This window comes from Chlorocebus sabaeus, chromosome 19 (assembly GCF_047675955.1).
Source record: "Chlorocebus sabaeus isolate Y175 chromosome 19, mChlSab1.0.hap1, whole genome shotgun sequence".
Lineage (NCBI taxonomy): Eukaryota > Metazoa > Chordata > Mammalia > Primates > Cercopithecidae > Chlorocebus > Chlorocebus sabaeus.
The window spans coordinates 28,686,240-28,709,666 of record NC_132922.1 but is presented as its reverse complement, the minus strand read 5'-3'; the positions used below and the strand labels follow the sequence as shown (position 1 = coordinate 28,709,666).

At 46.8% G+C, this 23,427-nt stretch overlaps 1 long non-coding RNA gene and 1 gene segment (V, D, J or C); one reads left to right on the top strand and one right to left on the bottom strand.

The window, feature by feature from the left end:
* LOC119618181 (immunoglobulin lambda-1 light chain-like) overlaps positions 1–23,427 on the top strand; it is a 384,505-nt gene that overhangs the window by 130,086 nt on the left and 230,992 nt on the right.
* LOC140709137 (uncharacterized) overlaps positions 6,058–23,427 on the bottom strand; it is a 115,727-nt gene continuing 98,357 nt past the window's right edge. The window contains exons 2-3 of the long non-coding RNA XR_012089529.1: positions 12,562–12,734; positions 6,058–7,127 (exon numbers count right to left, since the gene is read on the bottom strand). This is a non-coding gene — a long non-coding RNA (uncharacterized lncRNA). The remainder of the gene's footprint in view (positions 7,128–12,561; positions 12,735–23,427) is intronic.

The window sequence follows — 23,427 nt, the reverse complement described above, 5'->3', positions numbered from 1 at the left end:
AGTCTGTGGCTGCCCAGGAGGAGCCTAAGAGGGAGGCCAGCCCTGAAGGCTCGACAGGTGTTCCAGGATCAGTCTTAGGTCTGGAGGCCCAGTAAAGTGCATCCTATCCCCTCGGGCTGCAGTCACCCCATCCTAAGTGCTAGATTTACATAGCGTCACCCAACTGACAGGAGATGGGGAATATGAGGACCTTACCTGGGAAATGCAGCTGGAGACACTCGGGCCCTGGTGTCACCCTGGGCAGCTCCGCAAGGGCTGGATTTCCCTGGGAGATGCCCCAAGGTTGAGATGCTCTAGGAGGAGGGCACAGTGTGAGGAGATGGGGCTCCCAGGACCCAAGTCTTTCACCCAGGACGGCTGCCTGAGCCTCCTGCCCCTCTCAGTGTCTTGTTCCTCTCTGTTCAGCAACATTCTGAGGAGCTGAGTCCTCAGTCCTGGGCACTTCCACAGACTCCCCCGTCCCTTCTCTCTCTGCCTTTCCTTCCAGCTCCAGGCCGACTCTGACTCAGAGGGCAGCTCCTGTGTTCAGGGGAGTCTCAGGTGGGTGGGGTGTGGCATTCAGGACCCTGGGTCCTGGATGGGACATCCCCAGCCTCCTTGAGGAGACGGTTTCCACAGGGAAGGGAATTCTCACCCATCTCAGGTCACAGCTCTGGCCACCAGGTGGTCTTTGGCTCAGTGACAGGATACACCTCATTGCAGGGACCAGGGACCACCCACCCTATGGAGCCCACACCCTGTGCAAAGACTTCTCACAGAGACCATGGGGCTTAATGGATTTCCCATCAATATTTCATGTAAACTTGTAAAAAGCACCAGAAAACCACACTGGATAGAGAACCCTGGTGCTTTTAACCAGTATACATAGTTATTGATGTGAAAAATAAATAAACAATGGCAGAGCTGAGGATGGCAATAGCTGGTCCACTGTGGGGAAGGGGATGGCCTAGAAATATCAACACCATGGGTGAAATGAGACCAGACGTCCTGATGACTCCACATGGGTGAGCGGTTCCTTACATGACTCAACTATTCTCACTGAAATAGTTAACAGGTGTCCTAATGACACAATCCATCATTTAGATGAAATGACCAGGATAGGACATTTCCTCCAGCCAGGAAGACTGGACAAATTCATGAGCAGGGCTGGCCCAGTACACATAGATCTGAGACCCTTGGATCTGAGTGCCTCCAGCCCTGCAGGCAGACTCTGAAGAGGGGGCGTCAAGAGTGGATTTAGGACTTAGCTGACCAGGGTATTTTGGGGTGTGGAGACTCAGCTGTGACTTAGGGAAATGGGGCCTGGTTGAATCATCAGACTGAGGTAGATATTCCTCAGCTGGTCTCTGGATTTCCAAAGGTCATGACAAGCCAGTCCTTGGCCTGAATATCCTGGATCAGTCCCCAGAGATGAGCTCAGGTTCACATCATTCTCTACTGAAAAACCAGTGGAGTGGACACTGTGGGATCTGCCCAGATTCTTTCTTCTGAGCTCACCCACCCAGCACTGCTGGGAGCTTGTGGTAGCTGAGAGCTGTGTCTTCACTGGGAAGTGTGGCTCAGTGCAGAAAACTGCCTCCTCCGGGTTATGCCCTTCCTCAGCGAGGTTAGGTTTCATGACTGCCTGAGGTCAAGATCTCAAGACTCTGCCTCGATATAGGACAACCTGAAAATCCTCCCAGCTCTACAGCTCCCTGTAGGAAAGACTGAGGCCTCAATGAGGGTCGGGGTCTCCTTCTGCCCAGTGTTGCCTCCCTCACCTCCTTTCACATCCTCTGTGCATGCAATTCCCCATCTCAGAGTCTGCTACCAGGGAACCCAAATTAAGGTAACCAGCCATCCCCAACATGGGCCATGTGGGACCTCAGGAGGCCACAGTACACTGGAAAGCGCCCGTTTATTCCTAAATTAGCATTGTGAGTATCCCATGTCCAATGAGATCTGAGTGTTTCTTGCATTTGTATGGATGAAAAGGGAGCCTGAGTTGCCAGGTGCTCTGGGTTCTGAGGGAGAGTTGGAGTCAGATCTCCCCGCACAGAAACCTGGGGCAGGGGAAGCAGTCTCACCCCATGCAGGGACCACAGGATGGATCCTGCCCACCTCCACCCTCCACATCCCGTGCAAAAATCATTCTTTCTATCCCTCCTTCAGCCTATCAAAGTTGACACTTAAAAAGCCACCGCAGCCCACCCTTGTCAACAAGAAACCCATTCACATCTCCATCAACCACACAATCCCCACAGATGCTTCAAAACATAATAACAATAACCATGCAAGGTATATATTATCATAAAAAATTGTACTTATATATTAAAATGATACTGTTTGATATGCTACGTAAATAAAATACATTATTTAAACTCATTGATTCTTCTCTTTGTATTTATAATGCGGTTACTAGACACTGGGATTCCCATGAGGCTCACAACATATTGTGATTGGACAGTCCTGGTCTGCATGGCTTCAGGTTGTGGGGCTGTGGAGTGATCTGGTGCAGGAAGCCCTGTCTCCACCCATTGGAAATCAGTGTGAACCCAGGGAGAGGCTGGTGTAAGAGAGGTGAGAACCCAGGTGTGAACCGCCTGCTTGTGCAGGGGACTGAGCCTTCACTTTGAGCCAAATAAGTTATCTTCAATCCTGAACAAGAGGGCTTTTTGGACTTTTTTTTCAGGTTTGTGCCGCTTCAGGTGTGGGGTTGTCTGGAGCCCCGGCCAGGGGACACAGGAAATCCAGGAGTCTCACTCTGACTCTGGTGTATTTCATCTGCTGGGGCCATCCCAAACTGCTGCGTACCATTTCCTTTCCTGATGCTCAAATAGCTGCTCCATGCACTTGTCATGGTTTCAGAGATGAAACTACGTGGAGAGACAGGATACTGCAGATTATATATTTAAATGGAAGCTGAATCCATTAATATTTATTTTAATATGAAACATTAAAAGAATTTTGTCACAGGCAATGGGGAAAGATGAAAAGAGAGTAGAAGTGTTTTGAAAAAAAAAAAATGTATTTATCGAATGCGTGTGTGTCTTCAGTGTCGCAGGATTGAGAGTGGCCAGCTTTAGATTGCCCTGAGGATGTGCTCAGATCAGGGAAAGCAAGAAAGCAGGAAACACGCGTCTCTGTGACCTGACACATAAATCACAGTAAAATGGAAATAAATCTTTCAATAAATCAAACATTCACAATAAATATCACTCTGATGCACACAGAAAAGTCTGTTAGCAAACTTTCCCTTTGTCCTGCTGGCTCATATCCCCATGGATCACCTTTGTGCAGAGTGGACTCTGTGGGCCCCATTTCTCAGGCTGAGAACTAGAGGCTGGGAAGGACAAGTCACCTACTTGTGAGAGGGAAGGGCAGGATTGGGAGCAGCGGACTCGGGCTCAGGACTGCGGCCATGATCGTTGTTCCCTTGTTCCCTCTACAGGGTCCCTCCCACATGTGCCCGTGTGAATGTGGGTGCACTGCCTGGGGCGGCTGATGTGCTCCAGGGATTCGATGCTGCAGATGCATCAGCACAAAGCGTGGGGGTGGGGATGGGACGAGGCTGCAGCTGGGGAGACCAGAGACCAACAACACCCAGCAGAGGTTTCCACGGGGTGGGCAGCCCCATTTCCTGACAGTAGAAACAGACTGGAGGTGGGTGCCAAGCAGAGGGCACTGCAGGGTGTGCCCAGGCCTGGAGGGTCACAGAGCCACAGGCACCTCACAACAGAGACCCTGAGGGCCAGGAGCTCACTCAGGTAATGGATTTCAGCAGATCTTTCTCTCCTGAGTAAATCAGGTACAAAAAAATTAAGATCCTGCCACCAGAAAAGACAAACAAGAACGTTGATCTCCTCAGCTGAGCCCTTCTGTCCCAGGAAGCAGAATTCTCTGAGCCCAGGCCCAGGTGAGGGTGGGGTGAAGAGAAGAGCTGAGGGTGTAGATTTGCATGGAGGCCCCGCCCTCCTCTGAGGCAGAGGGGATAAGACAGGGCTGGGGGCAGGCCCAGTGCTGGGATCTCAGGAGGCAGCGCTCTCAGGACGTCTCCACCATGGCCTGGGCTCTGCTCCTCCTCACCCTCCTCACTCAGGGCACAGGTGACGCCTCCAGGGAAGGGGCTTCAGGGACCTCTGGGCTGATGCTTGGTCTCCTGCTCCTCAGGCTCACCTGGGCCCAACACTGACTCACTGGAGTGTGTTTCTCCCTCTTTCCAGGGTCCTGGGCTCAGGCTGCCCTGACTCAGCCTCCCTCTGTGTCCGGGTCTCCTGGACAGTCGGTCACCATCTCCTGCACTGGAACCAGCAGTGACATCGGTGGTTATAACTATGTCTCCTGGTACCAACAGCACCCAGGCAAAGCCCCCAAACTCATGATTTATGAGGTCAATAAGCGGCCCTCAGGGGTCTCTGATCGCTTCTCTGGCTCCAAGTCTGGCAACACGGCCTCCCTGACCATCTCTGGGCTCCAGGCTGAGGACGAGGCTGATTATTACTGTAGCTCATATGCAGGCAGCAACACTTTCCACAGTGGTCCAAGTTCATGGGGAACTGAGACCAAAACCTGCCCTGGGCTCTCAGGCTTCCTCCTTGCTCTGAAGATGCTTCCTCACCCCGTGCAAGGGGCCTCCTGCAGCATGGCCTTGAGAATTCTTCTTTCTCTGCTCCTCTCTTTTCCCGCCACAAAATCCAACAGGAAACCTGCTCTGTGGTTTCTCATCCAGCACAGGGACAGCTTCCTGATGCTTGTGTACTGTGGTCCCTGAATGTGCAACTCTTCCTAGCTCTTCAAATGCAGGGACAGTGAGAAGGAGCTGCCCGATTGCTGCAGTCACTGCTTTTTTTCAGGGGTGCCTTCACCATAAATGCATCACCATCTCCCACACTGTGGGTAAAATTTTAGCCAACTACATTCTAATGGTTATCGCCACAACCTTGATCTTAAATAACAGTGCAGCGAACATCCGTATGCAGCCTCCTTTGAGTTCCTGTGTGAATATGACCATAGGGTTCATTTCTGAAAGTGAAATTGCGGCTCAGAAAGATGTGTGTTTACTTTCACCCACTGTTGTCAGAGTCCCCTCCAGAGGGGTTCTACCAATTTACAATGCCAGCCAGAAGTACTTGCTCAGAGTATATTATTAAAGTGTAAATTTTTGCCAACCTACCAGACTGAAAAACGTTATCTTGTTACAGTTTTATGTTTGAGTCTCCCATTCTGCTTAAGGTTGGGCCTTTTCACAAATAGTCCAGTATTCTTTATTTTTTTAGGATTTGGTAAACTTTTTCTTGATATCCAGTTAAGAAGAATTTAGTTTTCGTGGTCAGGCACGATGGCTCATGCCTGTAATCCCAGCAGTCTGGAAGGCTTACACATGTGAATTGCTTGAGCCCAGGAGTTCAAGATTAGCCTGGGCAACACAGTGAACCCTCATCTCTAGTACATTAAAGAAAACAAACATAAATTTTAAAATGAAGTATTTTAGTCTTTGCGGCCCAAGAATCAACTATGGGGATATTACATAGGTACTTACAGCGTCATTTACAATGTAACCATTTAAAATGATAAAAAACCACTGTCAGCTCTGGGCCGTGCAAAACCAGGTGTCAGGCCAGTTCTGGCACGGTGAGGGCTATTATGGTGGGAAAGGGAAATGGAAGCCATTAGAGTTCCTTCTACCTAGAAAAAAATAGTAAATCAAAAACAGTATCATATCCCTGGAGGGACTGCAGAGATTAGTGCTGACATCGAGGACTTGAAAGACACAGAGGTGGTGATCAGCACGACATCCCCGTTCAACTCTCCCATTTGGCCTGTGCAGAAGACAGATGGATCTTGGAAAGTGACAGTGGATTATCATAAGCTTAACCAAATGGTGACTTCAATTGCAGCTGCTGAACCAGATGTGGTTTCATTGCTTGATCCAATTAACACATTTCCTGGTACCTGGTATGCAGCCATTGACTTGGCAAATGCCTTTTTCTCCATTCCGGTCCACAAGGCCCACCAGAAGCTCAGTCCCAGACCTTTCAAGTATCACCCCCATCCCCCACCAGGATGAGAAGGATAATCAAGAGGCAGAAATTTATTAAATTCATACAGAGAAACAGAAGTCTCCACAAGCAGGGATAAGAGAGTTGGGGTCAGGTGAGCCAGTCCTATCAGAGCTGATAGAACATGGAACAGAAAAGCAGGTGACACCTCCTTAGGACCAGGGGTTTGCTTCTACTTGGAAGTGCCTGGACTCCTGGAGAGTTCCCAGGGGCCTCTCCACAGGATCCAAAGGAAAGGATGGAGGCTACTGGTTCCACAATCATCCCCTATGGGATCGAAGGCATGTCACAGTACTCACTATGAAAGGCTTCCCTGTTCAGAACATGAGGATGCCATGGAGCTGAAGTGTGAGGGTCTCAGTTAAACATGGTCAGTTCAGAGAAATAATCCGGGGCATTTGGGCCACAGAGTAGAGGCACTGCCATAGGTTCAGTGACAGTACGACAGGAAATTCAGGGACCATGACCACTCAATGGCTGTCTCTTGCTACTGTCCTTCTGGCCAGTCATCTTGAGCCAAGACACATCCAGTGCAAACAATACCAGGACAGCCCGGTCCCACCAGCCCAAAATTCCCTCCTAACTCACCCTTTGCAGAACCTGCTTGGAGGGTTGGAGAAAAGGGCAACTTGGAGGGCTCAGATCCATTCATACTTCATCAGCCCTGCTCACGGCTGTGTCCACAGTCCTGCTGGGGCTGGAGGAAGAGGGTGACACAGACAGTGAAGGTATATTTGTCTAGCTTCCTCATCTGCCTATGTGACTGTGGGATGAGTGATGCCACTGTGGGATGAGTACCACTGCTGTCTGGTGATAGAAAGTAATAGTCGGCTTCATCTTCAACCTGAGTCCCAGTGACGGTCAGGATGGCCTTCTTCTCTGATTGGGAGCCAGAGAATTGGTCTGGGATCCCTGAGGGACAGTTGTTGTTACCACAGGTGACCCCTACTAGGGCTCGGCCTGGCTTCTGCTGGCACCAGTTTGTGTAGTAGTTTCCTATGCCATCTCCCTGGCAGGTGATCCTGGCCATCTGTAACAAGGCCACAGACACTGCAGACTCCTGAGCCAGCTCAGAGGAAACCACGGAGCCTGCAAGAGAGGACAGAAGAGGTGACTCTGAGGATGAGAATCTTACTGCCACGGCCCCACAGCCTGCATCACTCCCTGTGCTGAGCTGAAAGTCAGGGCCAGGCTGATTATTGGTCCTGTGGGGGCTGAGCTCTGGGAGGCAGCACCTGTGCAGAGAGTGAGGAGGGTGAGCAGGGGAGGGGTCCAGGCCATGGTGGAAATGCCCCAGAGCTCTGCCTCTGAGTCCACAGCTGTGGAGGGACCCCCAGATCTCTTTTATCATAGGAAGGGGAGGCTTTTTATGCAAATCTACTTTCTTTATTCTTGTGTCTTTGTTAGATGAACAAAGCCTGGTGAACAGGGGATGCAAATCTGTTCTCTATTTCCTAAAGCATGTGCCCCAGTTCTTGTCTGAGCCCTGAGCCTGAGGGCCTTCTCTGGGTAATTTCTCAAGATCAGAAAGGTCAGGTGAATTTCAGGATTTTACCCAATAGAAGGGGCTTCAGAGGAAGCCACAGTTACACCCTTTGCACTTGAGCACCATCAGGGAACTGGGACTAATTATGGTCCTCAGACCAAGGTTCACAGTAGCCCTGGTGCCCACAGAATGCCATTTTCCGTAAATCACCAAATCACTCAGAATGACTATGTATAAGCCCTTAACAGATGCCAGATGCATTGGTGATTGTTTTATAAGCGGGACCTCAAAAAGGCTTTCATAATGTGGAATACGATGATGCAAAGCCCTATGCTTAAGGCCCAGTCTTTACTAGAAAACTAGTATTGGGAGGTTACATGTTTTCCCCAAACAGATCTTTGAGGAATCCTGCAGATGCCAAAGACCTGCAGGCCTAAGAGCAGACACTTATTTTCTCACAGTTTGGAAGCTGGGGAGTCAAGATAAAGGTGTTTATAGGTTTGGTTTCCCCTGAGGCCTCTCTCCTTGGCTTACAGGTCGCTGCCTCCTTGCTGTGTCCTCACATGCTCTTTCCTCTGCCTGCTCATCTCTGGTGTCTCATTTCTGTGTATGTAAATTTTTATTAGCCTGAGTTAATAATTTTTATATCAGCCTGGCAGATTCTGTCACTGATCCAAGGACAGCCCTGTGGTCAGAGCTGTGACCTGAGGCAGGTGAGAAGAATGCCCTTTCCTCTGGAGAGTGTCTCCTCAAGGAGGCTGGGGATGCTCCATCCAGGGACCAGGACCCTGAATTCCCCACTCCACCCACCTGAGACTCCCCCGAGCACAGGTGCTGCCCCCGAGTCAGAGTCCACCTCGAGCTGGAAGGAGAGGCAGAGGGAGGAGGGGTCAGGAGGTGTCTCTGGAAGTGCCCAGGACAGAGGGCTCAGCTCCCCAAGATGTTGCTGGACAGGAAGGGGCGAGGCCCTGAGAATGGGAGGAGGCTCAGGCCGCCCGTCCTGAGTGAAGGACTTGGGCCCTGGGAACCCCGTCCCCTCACACTGTGCTCCCTCCTAGAGCTCCTTGACCTCGGGGTATCTCCCAGGAAATCCCAGCCCTGCAGGAGCTGCCAAGACTGACACCAGGGCCCAGGCACCTCCGGCTGTGTATCCCAGGTGAGGCTTTCACTGTGTCTGGACTCCTGTCAGTGTCCTGGGTGACTCTGTGAATCTGACTGTCAGAAAGTGGTCGGTATGGGGGATGGGCTGTCCTGACTTCCAGTCCTACAACTGACCCTGGGACACTTGACTCCCACTGGCTGCAGCTCTGCCACCACCTGCTGGAAGAGGAGACTCAGCCCAGGAACTTTCCTACTCCAGGTGACCTCACAGTACTTGTCACCTAAGAGGTTTCAGACCAGAGTCCAGCCTCACTCTCTGCCAGTGTGACCCACCCTGCCCTGACTAGCCCACCATAGAAAGGTTGAAAATGTGGTGCCCGAGAAGGTAGGGCAGGTGCAATTTCTGTAACCCAGACAGAACCTTACAGGGTCCCAGAGTGTCTATGTATTTACAAGCAAGACTGATGCTCCCACCACCTATTAAGAGCAGCTACGATTCACTGGGAACACCTGGTGTTTTTGGACATTAAAGCTCAGTTGTGCTGTGACATCATCACCATCACCATTGTCGTCATCATCACTGTCATTATCATCATTATTTTAATTATTCTTATTATCACCTCTATTGTGATTATTTTATTTCATCACAAATGTTTGGTGTTTGTGGTGGGAGGATTTCTATATGAGCATAGGCTAGAGATTTGAAACAAGGAATCTGCTGTTTATTCTGACCAGGGAAACCCTTTCCTTCCATTGCAGAAAACATGCTGTGTGCTGAGCTCTTTCCTGGATTCCCTGAGAGGAAGAACAAGACTCCAAAAACTGTGCTACCCATTCAGACCTCTGCAGAGTTTCTCTCTAATTAATAAGAACCTTTTTTTGGTCATTTTTATCATTTAATTAGGAAGAAAATTCTTAAAGTCAGTATAAGGCTTCCCATTTCACAGCAGGTAAAGTTGAGTCCATAGAGATTACATTGCCCAAGACAACAAAGAAAAGCCGTGGCAGGTCCAGGTTGAGCGCAGGTGTCCTGAATTCAGATCCTGGGCTCTGTGGCGCAGAGACTGACCAGGGTAGGGGAGAAAGAATGTGAGTGCTAGGGTGGTGGCAGGGCTGTGTCCCTTGGCTCACTGCCATCCCCCATGATGGCCTGGCTGTGTGAGGAGCCCACCTCCTTGCAGGTGGCTTGCAGGTGGTGGGGTCACTGGGGCTGTACTCCAGGTTAGAGCTGGAGAACCTGTGGGGATTGGTCGCTGTTTTGGATGCAGGGCCTGGCTGGGCTCCTGCTGGTTTTTTCTGCACTGTTGCCTGTTCCACTCTCTCCTGAGCAGGTCGGGGAAGGTATCTCATGGCCAACTCTACTGGACACAGCTGAGCCTTTAGGAGACCTCAGAGCCTGCAGAATCAGGAGACTGTGGGGCTCATTCTCAGGGTTCCATCCACTGAAAAATCTCCTGGGCTGAACTCAGGGTCAGGGTCAGGCTCAGGTTTCTGTGGGAGCTGAGCCTGGGTTCAGGTCCTAGGTGGCACCTGTGCAGAGAGTGAGGAGGGGGAGCAGGAGAGGGACCTGAACCATGGGGAGATGCCCGGAGCTCTGCCTCCTGAGCCCACAGTTGGGCAGGGCTCTCCCAACCTCTCATCCTCTCAGGATGAATAAGGCTCTGGGGTCAGTCAGCTACACTGAGCAAGTGTTCTTCTGGATGGTTCCAGAGTGGCCCAAATGAGTCTGTTCTACAAGGAAATGGAGATGGAAGCATGGCTCCTTCTCCCTCCAGCTGGAAAGTGTCCCTTCAGAAAGAGGTACTGGGTGCAGTGGCTCACGCCTGTAATCTCAGCACTTTGGGAGGCCAAGGCAGGAGGATTACCTGAGGTCGGGAGTTTGAGACCAACTAGGCCAACGTGGTGAAACCTTGTCTCTACTAAAAATACAAAAATTAGCTGGGCATGGTGGTGCGTACCTGTAATCCCAGTTATTTGGGAGGGTGAGGCAGAAGAATTGCTTGAACCCAGGAGGTGGAGGTTACAGTGAGCCAAGATCATGCCACTGCACCCCAGCCTAGGTGACAGGGCAAGACTCTGTCACCAAAATAAACAAAACAAAACAAAAAAAAACCCCACCAACCAAGCAAACAAAAAAGGACTGAGAAGCCTCATCCCTTCTCACTGAAACCTCCCGTTTTTCTAAAGGAGCTGTTCCCTGGGGCCAATTTCTTGCAATGTGCTCACGTCCAGGGTGGACACTGTGGCAGCACTGACCCTGGAGAGGACACAACCTTCTTGGATGTGACAATAATGAAGAGGATGCACATTTCCTTGAGGAAGAGTGAGCAAATTATCCACCAGTTTCAGATTCTTCACTCAGTCGATATTTTAGCCTGTATTTTACATCAGTGAATCTTTAGAAAGTTGGACTTTCTTACAGGCATTGAAGAAAAATGATTAAATGAATAAATGAAAGAAGAAAACTCATTTTCCAATGTTCAGATGGGTCTGTGAGTTCATCTTTAATGCATCCAGTTATCAAGTTCATGTGATTAATGGAAAAGAGAGTCAGGGTCTTGTTCAAATTGGGTTGGGAAAGATCTTAACCCACACAGGAAGATTTGGGTATGTGGAGTGAGGTATACCCAGGAGGACTAATCCAGAAGGCCTCAGAGTACGAGGCTCAGGTGGTCCTAGGGCTTCCTAAATGATCCTGCTAGGGCTGTGTGTGTGGCATGTGAGAGGATATCCAGGGAGCTCAGGCCTGTCCCTGGCTGGAGTCCTCAGGGAACATTGGCTGTGATGCCCCCATGTCCGCCCCGAAGCTGGTGGGATGGAAGATTCTGCCCGAGTCTCTGGGCCTGGGTTGTTCTTCAGGGCCTGGACATGGAGCAGGGGGAGGATCCAGGGTGTGCAGAGGGAGGGCCTGGGGCAGGGAGAGACAGCAGATGGGGAGGCAGCGGGGGTGCTGCAGAGAGGAGAGGAAGCCCCAGCAGAGGGAGGAAGAGCCTGGAGATGCCACTGGGAAGGACTAGACAAGGGCAGGGCAGGGCTTCCCTCCTCAACCTCAGCTTAGCCCAGGCAGCTGTGGGACCTTATGGGTCTGTTAAAGAGGTTTACACTGGGACTTAGAGGATGAGGAGAATTTTGCCTGCGAAAGGAAATAGCATGTCTATGTGTCCATAGAAAGACTTGGAGATGGGAAGATCATGTAATTACTTTGATGTGTCTGAGGGGGGTGGGTGTTAGGGGTAGAAATGGGGGTCATTTCTATCACAGGGGAATCAGCTGAGGTTGAGTCCTCAGAAGAGCTTTGCCTTGGAACTTGGGAAAATATCAGCCTACACGTAAGGCTGCTCTGGTCTCTACTAAGAAAGTGTAGATGCAAGGTGAAGAAGGTGAGGCAGGAAATTAAAGAAATGAAGAAAAATAAAATTAAAAAGAGAAAGAAATAAGCTTTGCTGTATTAGGCTGACTTGTCACAAAGGCAGCAATGGGCACAGCCCAGACCCAGGGAAAGTCTTGATAATACTATCTAAGAAGCTGGAACACAAAGGAATGTGCTCTGGAGACTCTCCCAGCACTCCTTCAACATAAGAAGAAGAAAAACACATTTTCTTTTGTTTTATGGTATGAGTTTACAAATTCCTGTTCTGTGTAACTGGTGACTTCAAGTATTCTGTTTTATCTAAGCAGGGAAGTGAGGGTCATAAGCCGTCTGAGCAGGCCACCTGGGCACCATAGTGAAGACCATGGAATAAGCCATGCTAGGCACTAGGCAAACCTAGATAATGGGCATCTGGGTTGCATAGCAATGGTCATGTGTGATCCTGAGTTATGAACCTGTTCCAATGTGATTGACTGTTTTTGTCCTGCCTCTGTGTCCCTGCTTTTACACCACTGTAAGCCTTCTTCAACCTAGCCCACCCCTTTTTAGAGTGTGTATAAAGTCACCTGCTGTCTCTGTTCTGGGCTCAGTCTTTGGATGTTAAGTCTGCTGGGTAGTCTGAATGCACTCAATAAAGATACCTCCTGTATACACGCCGAGGTCTCTCTCTGGTCCTCCTGATCCCGCAACAAAGGTTCAAACAGTTTTCAATACTTTTACTGAATCCAAAAATAAAAGACTAAAACAGAGAAAGAAATGTAAGAATATTCTGAATCCAACAAGGAAAAATTTAACACAGTCTGCTTTCAATCAACATTTCCTACAAGGAAACAAGAAAATATATGCTATAAGAAACAGAAAACGTAATCAATCCAAAGTGACCTTGAAATTTCACAGATGATAAACTTTGTAGGCAGGAACACACAACAGAAACTTTTTTTTTTTTTTTTTTTTTGTGAGACCGAGTTTTACTCTTGTTGCCCAGACTGGAGTGCAAGGGCACGATCTCGGCTCACTGCAACCTCTGCCTCCCAGGTTCAAGCAATTCTCCTGCCTCAGCCTCCTGAGCAGGCACCCACCACCATGCCCAGCTAATTTTTGTATTTTTAGTAGAGACAGGATTTCACCATGTTGGCCAGGCTGCTCTTGAACTCCTGGCCTCAAGTCATCTGCCCACCTCGGCCTCCCAAAGTGCTGGGATTACAGGCAAGAGCCACCACACCCAGCAACAGAAATTCTTATAACTATGTTCTACTTCTTCATGAGGGTAGAGGATGGATTTACCAGGTTAAGTAGAGACAAAGAAGACATAAAGACCCAAGTTAAACTTTTAGAAATGATCCCTAAAATGTCTCTGACAAAAAATAGACTTAATGAGCTTGATTACAGATTAGGTGCCGTGAAAGGGTAGATGAGTAAACTTAATAATGTAGCAATGGAAGCCATCCCCCCAAAAAAGCACACACAAAAAAGAAAAGATAAAAAAGGTAAATAGAGTATGTGTGAATATTGGACTTCATCAAATTGCCATGATACTATAATTAGAGGCATAAAAGGAGACAAGATTGTTGGGGGAAGAGAAGGGATAGAAAAACAATGTAAATCGTGACCAAAGTGTTCTAAGTTTTGTTAAAATCATAAACGCACTGTTCCAAAAACCTGAGCAGATCCCAGACACACACACAAACACACACATACACACACACAGAAAAAAAACACACACACATAAAGAAAACAACACCCAACATCATCAAATTGGAAAAAAAAATATGATAAAGAAATGCTCTTCAAAGTAGCCAGAGAGAAAATACGTGTTAGATTCAGTGAACAACATAATGATAAAAGTAGATTTCTTATTAGGAGCAATGCAAGCAGGACACAGTGGAGCTCTATTTATAGAGTACTAAGAAAAACAAACTACAACCCAAAGCATTCTATAGACTCAATGCAATCCCTAAAAACATACTAATGACTTTCTTCACAGAAATAGAAAAAAAAAGTCTAAAATTTATATGGAACCACAAAATACCCTGTATAGCCAAAAACAACAAAGCTTAAGACATCACACCACCTGATTCAAAATATACTACAAGCTACAGTAACCGAAAACAGCATAGTAATGCCATAAAATAAGACACTCAGAATAATGGAACAGAGAGCCCGGAAACATAACCATGTATTGACAACCAATTGATTTTCAACAAAGATATCAAGAACATACGTTGGAGAAAGGACACCATTTTCAATAGGCAGTGCTGAGAAAAGTGGACATCCACATGCAGAACAATGAAACTAGAACCCATCTCTCTCCAAATAAAAAATCAGCCCAACAAGGATTACAAACCTAAGTATAAGACCTGAAGCTATAAAACAACTAGAAGGGAACACAGATAAAATTCTTCAGGACTTTGGTCTACACAAAAGTTTTATGACTAAGACTTCAAAAGAACCGACAACAAAAACAAAAATAGACAAATGGGAGTTTATTCAACTAAAATGCTTCTGCAAAGCAAATGACAGATTGAAGACAGCCCTTAGAATGGGAGAGGATATTAGAACAGGTTCTAATATCCTGTTTGTCTGAAAAGGCATAATATCCAGTGTAAGAAAAGAGGACAAGGCTCTAAAATAACTCATTAGCATTAAAAAATCATTTTAAAATGGGCAAAGGACCTGAATAGACTTTTCTCTAAAGAAGACACACAAATGGCAAACAGGTATGTGTTTAAGGTGACTATTAATAATCAGGGAAATGCAAATTAAAACCCAAATGAGATATCATCTCATCACTACTGGAATGGCTATCATCAAAACATAACAAGGCCAGGTGCAGTGGCTCATGCCTGTAATGCCAGCACTTTGGGAGGCCGAGGTGGGCAGATCACGAGATCAGGAGATCGAGACAATCCTGGCTAACATGATGAAACACCGTCTCTACTAAAAACATAAAAAAATGAGCTGGGCATGGTGGCAGGCACCTGTAGTTCCAGTTACTCAGGAGGCTGAGGCAGGAGAAAGGCGTGAACCCAGGAGGCGGAGCTTGCAGTGAGTCAAGGTAGCACCACTGTACTCCAGCCTGGGCGACAGAGCAAGACTCTGTCTCAAAAAAAAAAAAAAGAAAAGAAAAAGCCTAACAAATGCCAGTGACGATGAGGAGAAAACGAAGAAAAAAATCACATGATTGTCTCAACAGTCAGATCAAATGTTTTCTTTCAAGGAAACATTTTCTTTGGTTTTTTCTAGTCTTGTTAGAGCATCACGCACAATAAGATTTGTGGTACAGAAGTTACAGGGGATGTTATTCCATGCAAAGTATCTGGATATCCCATACCCAATTCTTAGGTTACTTACTGATAAATGCTAAAAGGTTATAATTTTGTATTTTTAAATATTCTGGTGGCCAGAAACCTCTTCCTTGGCAAGTCTTGAGTACAGGTGTCTGAAAGGATGACTAGAATTTAGGCAGGTATTACGTGAGCAGTGGGGTCACACACTGGAAACGTTTCAGTCAAAGAGAAAAAAGATGGAGGCTGAAACACAGAGATCATAATATGTCTGAGAAATAAGGAAATTCCATACTAATGGGAGCTGAGAGAGAACAAGATATGAACCACCTATTTCTCTCTGGACATCTCATTGGGATCTTGTCCCTTTTCCAGCACACCACTCATGTGGATTTTAAAACTGTCTGCTCTTAAAACATTTCTTGCACATCATTAGAGTCTAGCACTGGAATCAAGCTCAGTTTGATGAGATCAGGGAAGATAAGCACCAAACCCAGGTGTTCTTAGAAGGGCTTGTAGGAGACAAGAGCATGTTGTCAAAAGCAGAGAAAGTGAGACTTTCCACTGTGGTTTAAACCACAGCTTCTGGAATTTCACTGGGCACACAAATCCACTGAGGGTTTTGGTTAACATACAGCTGTACCCTCGGCATGTCTGGGTATGGCCCCAGATTCTCCATGTCTAGCAGCTTCCAGGTGAGGCTGATGCTGCTGGTCCTCCAAGGACATTTCGAGTGGCTTAGCTCCTATTCACCCTCCTCACTCAGGCACAGGTAAGACTCACCTAAGGAAGAAACCTTCTGAGAAGCATGGGTGAACTCTTCCTCCTCTCCTAGTGTCTTAGTATCTTTTGTGTTGCTATAAACAATAGCGGAAGCTGGATAGTTTGTAAAGGAAAAAAAAGGGTTTATTGGGGTCATGCTTCTGATGGCTGGAAAGATCAAGATTGGGTATCTGCATCTAGTGAGGGCCTCAGGCTGTCTCCACTCATGAGAGAAGGTGAAGGGAAGCTGGCCTGTGCAGAGATCATTAGGAGAGAGAAAGCAAGCTTTTTTGCTTAACAAAGCCGCAGGGATGTAATTGAATCATATTCATAAGTGCTTAATACAGGGCATAACACATTCAAGTGCTCCTTAGTTGACCGCAATCATTACTGACCTTGCTCATGAAAATTAGACCTCAGATGGAGGAAAGGCAGTGCCGAGGGTTTCAGGTTGTTCGAAACGAGAGAGATTAAAATGATTTAAAATAGAGGCCCAGGAGCTGAGGCAAGCATCCCCAGGTGTTCTCCTGCCAACTCCCCCAATGTCTCAGAAGCTGTTTTCAGGTGAAGTCAGCCAGGGAGGAAAGTGGGGGAGTCCGCAGGACCAAGGATTGCAACTTCATCCATGAGGAGGAGACGTAGCCAGCCAGGCGGGGAAAGGCTGCTGAGCTCATCTGAAGGGTGTTCAAGGTTTTCTGGCTCCATGGTCCTGGGCCATCCCTCCCTGCCCAGGGCCTCATTCCTCAGCTGACAGCCACAACCTTGAGAGAGGCCTGTGAGTCTGATCAGAAATCCCGCCAGGGCCGTGAGCGGGCAGGCATGGGAGGGAGGTGTCTAGGGTCACAGAAGACACTATTTGCTGTCTGTGGGGTTGGGACAGGTTCCTTGAGAAGAAATTCGGGCACTGTAGGGGAGGAAAACACAGGACAGGGAGGCCCCTACCAAAAGGATTGTGATGATGGAGACCAAAGTATCTGCAAACAGCCCAGCTCTGCAGGGGGTTCCCTGAACATAGCGTTCCTAGGGGCATCTGTGTCATTTTGCCAGGGTTACCATAATAAAGCAGCACAGACTGGATGCTCAGAGAAAAGAAATGTCTTCTCTACTAATCTGTAGGTGATGTTAGAATCTGAGATCGAGGTGTTGGCAGGGTTGGCTTCTTCTGAGGCTGAACGAGGGCCTGTTCTGTGCATCTCCCTGGCTTCAGGTGCTTCTGGAAGGATGTGCTGTTCCCTGTCTTGTAAGTGAACACCCCAATCTCTGCCTCCATGCTCATATGGCATTTTCCCTATGTGTGTCTCTGACCATGTTTCCTCATTTTTTGTTGTTGTTGTTGCTTTTCTTTTTGAGATGGAGTCTTGCTCTGTCGCCCAGACTGGACTGCAGTGGTGCAATCTCAGCTCACTGCAACCTCCGCCTCCCAGGTTCAAGTGATTCTCCTGCCTCAGCCTCCTGAGTAGCGGGGATTACAGGCGCCCGCCACCACCCCCAGCTAATTTTCATATTTTTAGTAAAGATGGGGTTTCACCATGTTGGCCAGGCTGGTCTCAAACTCCTGACCTCAGGTGATCCACCCGTCTCGGCCTCCCGAAGTGTTGGGATTACAGGCGTGAGCCACTGCATTTGGCTGTTTCCGCCTTTTATAACAACACCAGTCCTGTTGGATTGGGAGCCCACCCCACTTCAGTATGATGTCATGTTAACTTGTTACATCTGTAACCACCCTATTCCCATATAAGATCCCATTTTGAGGTCCTGGGGCTGAGGACTTCAATATCAATTGGGGGGGGGGGAGCTACAATGTAAATTTGTAACATTGTCTCTGTCATGGCTTGACCTTCCCCTTGGGGCTCTGCAGGTTGGATGTGCATCACCAAGTTCTCTGGTGCATTAACAACAGCCCAGAAAGACCCGGCCATCTGAAAAATGTCTTCTCTCTCGTTCACCCTGACGGGCAGCTTTTCATGCTGTCTTTCTTGTTCTTTTCATGCTGACACAGGAGACTTCATCCTCTGCTTTTTAAGGAAGGGCTCCTTTACCCTCCCCATCATCCCGAGTAGATGCCCAGGCTGGTTCCAGAGGAAGTGAACCACGGAGAATTATCAATGTCCTTGAACCTTCGTAATTTGCCAGCTGTCAGTATTCTCTGAATATCCAGGATCCACCCATGCTCTCCGGCCATCACCAGAGTGAGCAAATCCCTGACACATGGATAACAGTTGCTTCCATGGGCTCCCATCCAGGCTGGAAATTCTTGATTCATGGAATCAAGAATCTCCTTTCTCCAGTGGGTGGGGCTAAATGCAGCTGCTTCCCTGACAGAGTCTCCGTGGGACACTGGGCTTATCAGCATCTCTCCTAAAGCTGCAGGTCCTGACTGTCCTGAGCCCCAGCTCTGCTGTGGTCTTTGCATCTTAAGATCTTATTCAACTCCCCTTTCTGCCTCAGTGGACTGACCCGCAGGAAACAGTGGGAGATGCCCCTGCTCTCTTTCCCCAAGGTCTCTTCCCCTCAGTGACACAAAACCTGCTCTATCGACTTAGCAGTCCCCACATGCCCATCCCAGCCTCCACACTGCCCACTGTGCATGGTCACAGGTCACAAACTGATTGTTCACTTTGGGCAGATCACCTTCACAGTTTATGCAGAACTGGGTGCTTCTTCCCACAATCAGGAATTCACAAGCAAGGTCAGTTCTAGAGATGCAACTGGGAGAGTAATGTGCATCACAGAGAATCTGGACAAGACAAAGTGGTTTTGCTGTAATTCTCCTGGAGCACATTCTGGTGATGTATCCATCTCCCAGGATAGTCTTAGCGAGTTACATCCAACGCTGCATCAGGACCCACAAGAAAAGGCATCAGAACTGGCCTGCATGAATGGCCAGCATGGTCCTGGGAGGAGACCCTGAGATGCCCAGTGACAGGAGAAGTGGGTTCATATGTTGGTAAGTGTGTGGAGGAACTGCGAGTGATGTACTCCTCCAAGTAGAGGAGCAGGCGTATTGGTGGCCTGTGGCCTCATCTTATCTCAGTTATCTCTTTAGACCAACTCCAAGGAGTCAGCACATAGAGACTTCTGTCTGTCTCTGAGATCATCACAGGGCTTCACAGGTCTTTTCTATTTATACTGCACCATCATGTTGTGAGTGAATTAGTTTCGTCACAGCCTCACCCGTCCTAGGTCTGAAAACTAATACATATACTTAGAATATTAATTAAGGAATACTTTCTTATCAATTATATTCATTAAACTAAAAGATCACAACCCTCTCTTTTTTACTCAGGTGCATCGTCTTCCATGGATTCTGTAGACAGAGGTAGGGACACTTCCTCTGTTCCCTCCATGACAGATAACAAAGGCACATGTGTCAGCAGTGACATTGGGACATCCAGATGTCTGCTTGGCTCCTTGTGCCAGTCATATCCCCAGAAAAATTTGGGATCAGGATTTTATTTCTAAGAAGGTCAAGGCTGTTGAATTAGGACAGCTGTAACACTAGATACTGAAGTCTTTTAATTTAATAAACATAATCGACATGTGAAGTGGAGTCAAGATTCTTTCCATGAGTCTGGGATGAGGTGGGAAGAGGAGACTCAAGGGAAGAAAGGAAGCAGGGCAGGAAGAAGCTGAAGTTTAGGCTCTGCATGGAATCTTGACTCCACTCACTTCTGTCATTGTGTAACCTTTCAATGTTGGTTCTGATATCAGTAAACTTGAGGAGAGGTTATGCCATAAGTGTAAGGCTGAGGAAGGGTTATTATAAATATCTGGTCAAGGTTGTGCCTATAAAACATTCACCAAAGACTCTGAATATATTAAGGTCTCATAAGTAGTGTTTTGCATAATCTAGTGATACATGGTGGATAGCATTCCTCCTGTGGACAGCAGGAGGCACTGTGGGTGTATGGTTTGGGGACCCTAATAACTCCAAGTCCCCCAGTAGAGCTCACATGCAAAGGGTGTGACTGATGTTTCCTTTCAGGTCCACTCTTTTGAGTACAATCCACTCTCCACTCCTGATACCAACCCGGCCCTTCTTGTGACCTCGAGAAATGACTACCCTGAGGCCATCAGCCCCAGAGTTCAGCTATGAGCTCAGACAGACATGCTGGGGAATAGAGAATAGATTTGGATTCAATGTTCCTCCCTTCTTGAGCTTCAAGAAGAGGATAAGATAGGAGCTGGTTGTGTCCAGGCTACACTGGGCAGCCACGGTCAGAGCTCTCAGAAGTGCCTCCCATCATGGCCTGTGTCTCCTTCTACCTCCTGCCCTTCATTTTCCTCACAGGTCGGAGCATGCAGGGAATCCAGGGAAACCCTTTCACTGTGATTTCCCCCCTAGTACGGGTCCTCAGGGGCACTCTTTCCAGTTCTCCTGTGCATTCAGCATCATTCATGAACTTCTATGTTTCCTGGTCTCTGTGCTCTGTCTGTGCTGACCCAGCCCCCGTCTGCATCTGCCTTGCTGTCAGCCTCAGCCAAGCTCACCTGCACCCTCAGCAGTAAGCACAGCACCTACACCACTGAATGGTATCAACAGAGACCAGGGAGGTCCCCCTCCTCCCAGTGTATAATGAAGGCTAAGAGTGATGGCAGCCACAGCAAGGGCAACAGGATCCCCAATCACTTATTGGGCTCCAGCTCTGGGGCTGAATGCTACTTAATTATCTTCAACCTCCAATCTCAGGATGAGGCCAAATATCACTGTGGAGACAGCCACATGTTTGATGGTGAGGATGGATGAGCCACAGTGACACAGACAAAGAAGTGAGGCCAAAACATACCCCTCCCCTTCCTCCTCAAGGACTCAGAGTGAGAAGCCCTATATGTCCTCTCACTGGCCCTGAGAATGTTGACTCTCCCCCTTGCAAATCTCATCATCCCACATGTCCTCCCTCAAGACACCCCTAGGCAGAGGCAGATGCAGGCCATGATTGAGGCCATTTTGATAACTCATCATTCTGTTTCAGCACTTTGGGAGACTGAGGCAGGAGTATTGCTTGAGCACAGGAGTTTGAGGCTTTGAGGTATACATGTATGTGTATATATCGAGACAGAGAGAAAGAAACTTAAAAGAAGAAATTGGTTCATAGGATTGTCATGTCTGACAAGGATAAAAATCTCTTGGGTAGGCTGAAGGCTGGAAATTCAGGTAAGAGTTGATGTTGCAGTCCTGAACCTGAATTCAGCAAGACAGGATTTAAGAAATTCTCAGTGTTTGCTCTAAACACTTTCCTTTTTTTTTCTTTTTCTTTTTCTTTTCTTTTTTTTTTTTTTGAGACAGAGTCTCACTCTGTCACCCAGGCTGGGTCACAGCAATGAGATTTCAGCTCACTGCCATCGCTGCCTCCCAGCTTCAAGCGATTCTTGTTCCTCATCCTCCCAGGCAGCTGGGATTACAGGTGTGCACCATCACACCCATCTAATTTTTGTATTTTTATTAGAGACCAAGTTTCTCCATGATGACCAGGCTGGTCTTGAACTCCTGGCCTCAAGTGATCCTCCTGCCTCCTTGGCCTCCCAGAGTGCTGGGATTACAGATGTGAGCCACCAGGCCTAGCCTGCTCTATACACTTTCTACTCATGAATGAGGCCCATCACATTGTGAAGAGTAATCTGCTTATACAAAGTCTACAGAGTTAAATGTGAGTCACATCTGGAGAACATCTTCACATAAACTTCTATATTTGTATTGGACAAAATCAACCTGGAACCACATCCTAGTCAATGTGCCACTTAAAATTAACCATCACTTCAGCATGAAGATAGAAAGGAATCATTTTTTAAAACAATCAAAAACAGAGACAGAGAGAAGGAAAGAAAAGCAAGGAACATATCCATTGATTGTATTTTTTTTGAAAAGTCATTTTTTGAGGTTTTCTATTGTTTTCCTGTTTTCTATTTCATTGATATTTAGCTCTTATCTTTTCTCTACTTAAATTGAATTTCAATGCACTCCTTCTTCTTAGGTTTATGAGGTAGAACCTTTATTTTAGATCTTGTTTCTTTCCACTGCCAAACATTTAATCCAATAGATTTCTTTAAAAACTACTTATCTCCATTTTTAAAATTTTGATATTGTGTTTTTGTGTTGAAAAAGTTCAGTATTTTCTAATTTTGTTGTGATTTTTTTCTTTGACTTATGAAATATGTAGTTTTATCTTATCTTCTTTCATTCCCAAACAATTGAAGATTTACCACAGCTCATCAGGTATCAATTCCATTTAATTAGTTAATACTGCATTAAATCATACCTTGCATGAGCTTCATCTTTTCAAATTTGTTAAGATTTGTTTTGTGGCCTAGAGTAGGAACTATCATGAAAAATATACCCTGTGTATTTGAAATAGTAATGTTTATTCTGCTGTTGTAGGTGTAGTTTTCTACAAATTTAATTAGCCTAAGTTGGCTAACAGTTCAAATCTATATTCTTACTGGCTTTTTGTGTATTTATTTTGAAGGTCTGTGACAGAGCTATTGAACAATGCTAATTGTAGAATTTCCCATTGCTTCTTTTGAGACAGGAAAATTTCCAGTCATGGTTCTTAATACTTTATTCTCCTGACAAAAGACTGCCCATGATTTTCCAATACTAATCAAGGAAAAAAAGGCAGAGCTAAAGCCACACTCATGGATACCACAGGAGCAGTGGGTGACCAATGATGTGCCTCCGCTGGTGCAGTGGATTTAGTGAGACATTATATTTTGGCTTTTAAAAATCATAAATCTAGCTAAGACATCCATGAACAAATTTGACGACATACATATTGAATAAAATGTGGAAATTAAAAGAAAGGTAACTGCATATGTAAAACATTGCTACCACAGCACCTGACTCAAGGGAAATGGACAAAAAGTATTATAAATTCAATTACATTTACTTACACATTAAACAAATATGAATTTAAACCAATTCACTGAACTGTCTCATATACTGTGTAGGTGACGAAGATTTATTGGCACACAAAAAAGACAAGAATACCTTCTCTCAGAGTGGCATCATAGAAGATGGTGGAGTAGGAAGCTCCAGAAAATGTTTCCTCCTGTGACATTATTTGAAGTGCCAAGAGTCATGAAATTAACTCTCATAAAACAATAGAATCTTGTCCCACATTTGCAGTATTCAGGGATGTGCCGATGAAGAGAGAGACATAAAATAATCCCTGTCAGGTCAATTTCTGGCCATGGAAATAATTGAACAGAAACTGCATGGATCATTCTGACAAGGAAGTTGGTCCTTACCAAAATATTTTGGAAATGTCACTACACAAATGAATAATGGCATCTTTCAGCAGCAACATCAGGCAAGGCGGAGAAGAGAGACAATCTGATTTTGAGAGTGACAACATCATAACATCCAAAATATCCAGATCTCAAGAAAAG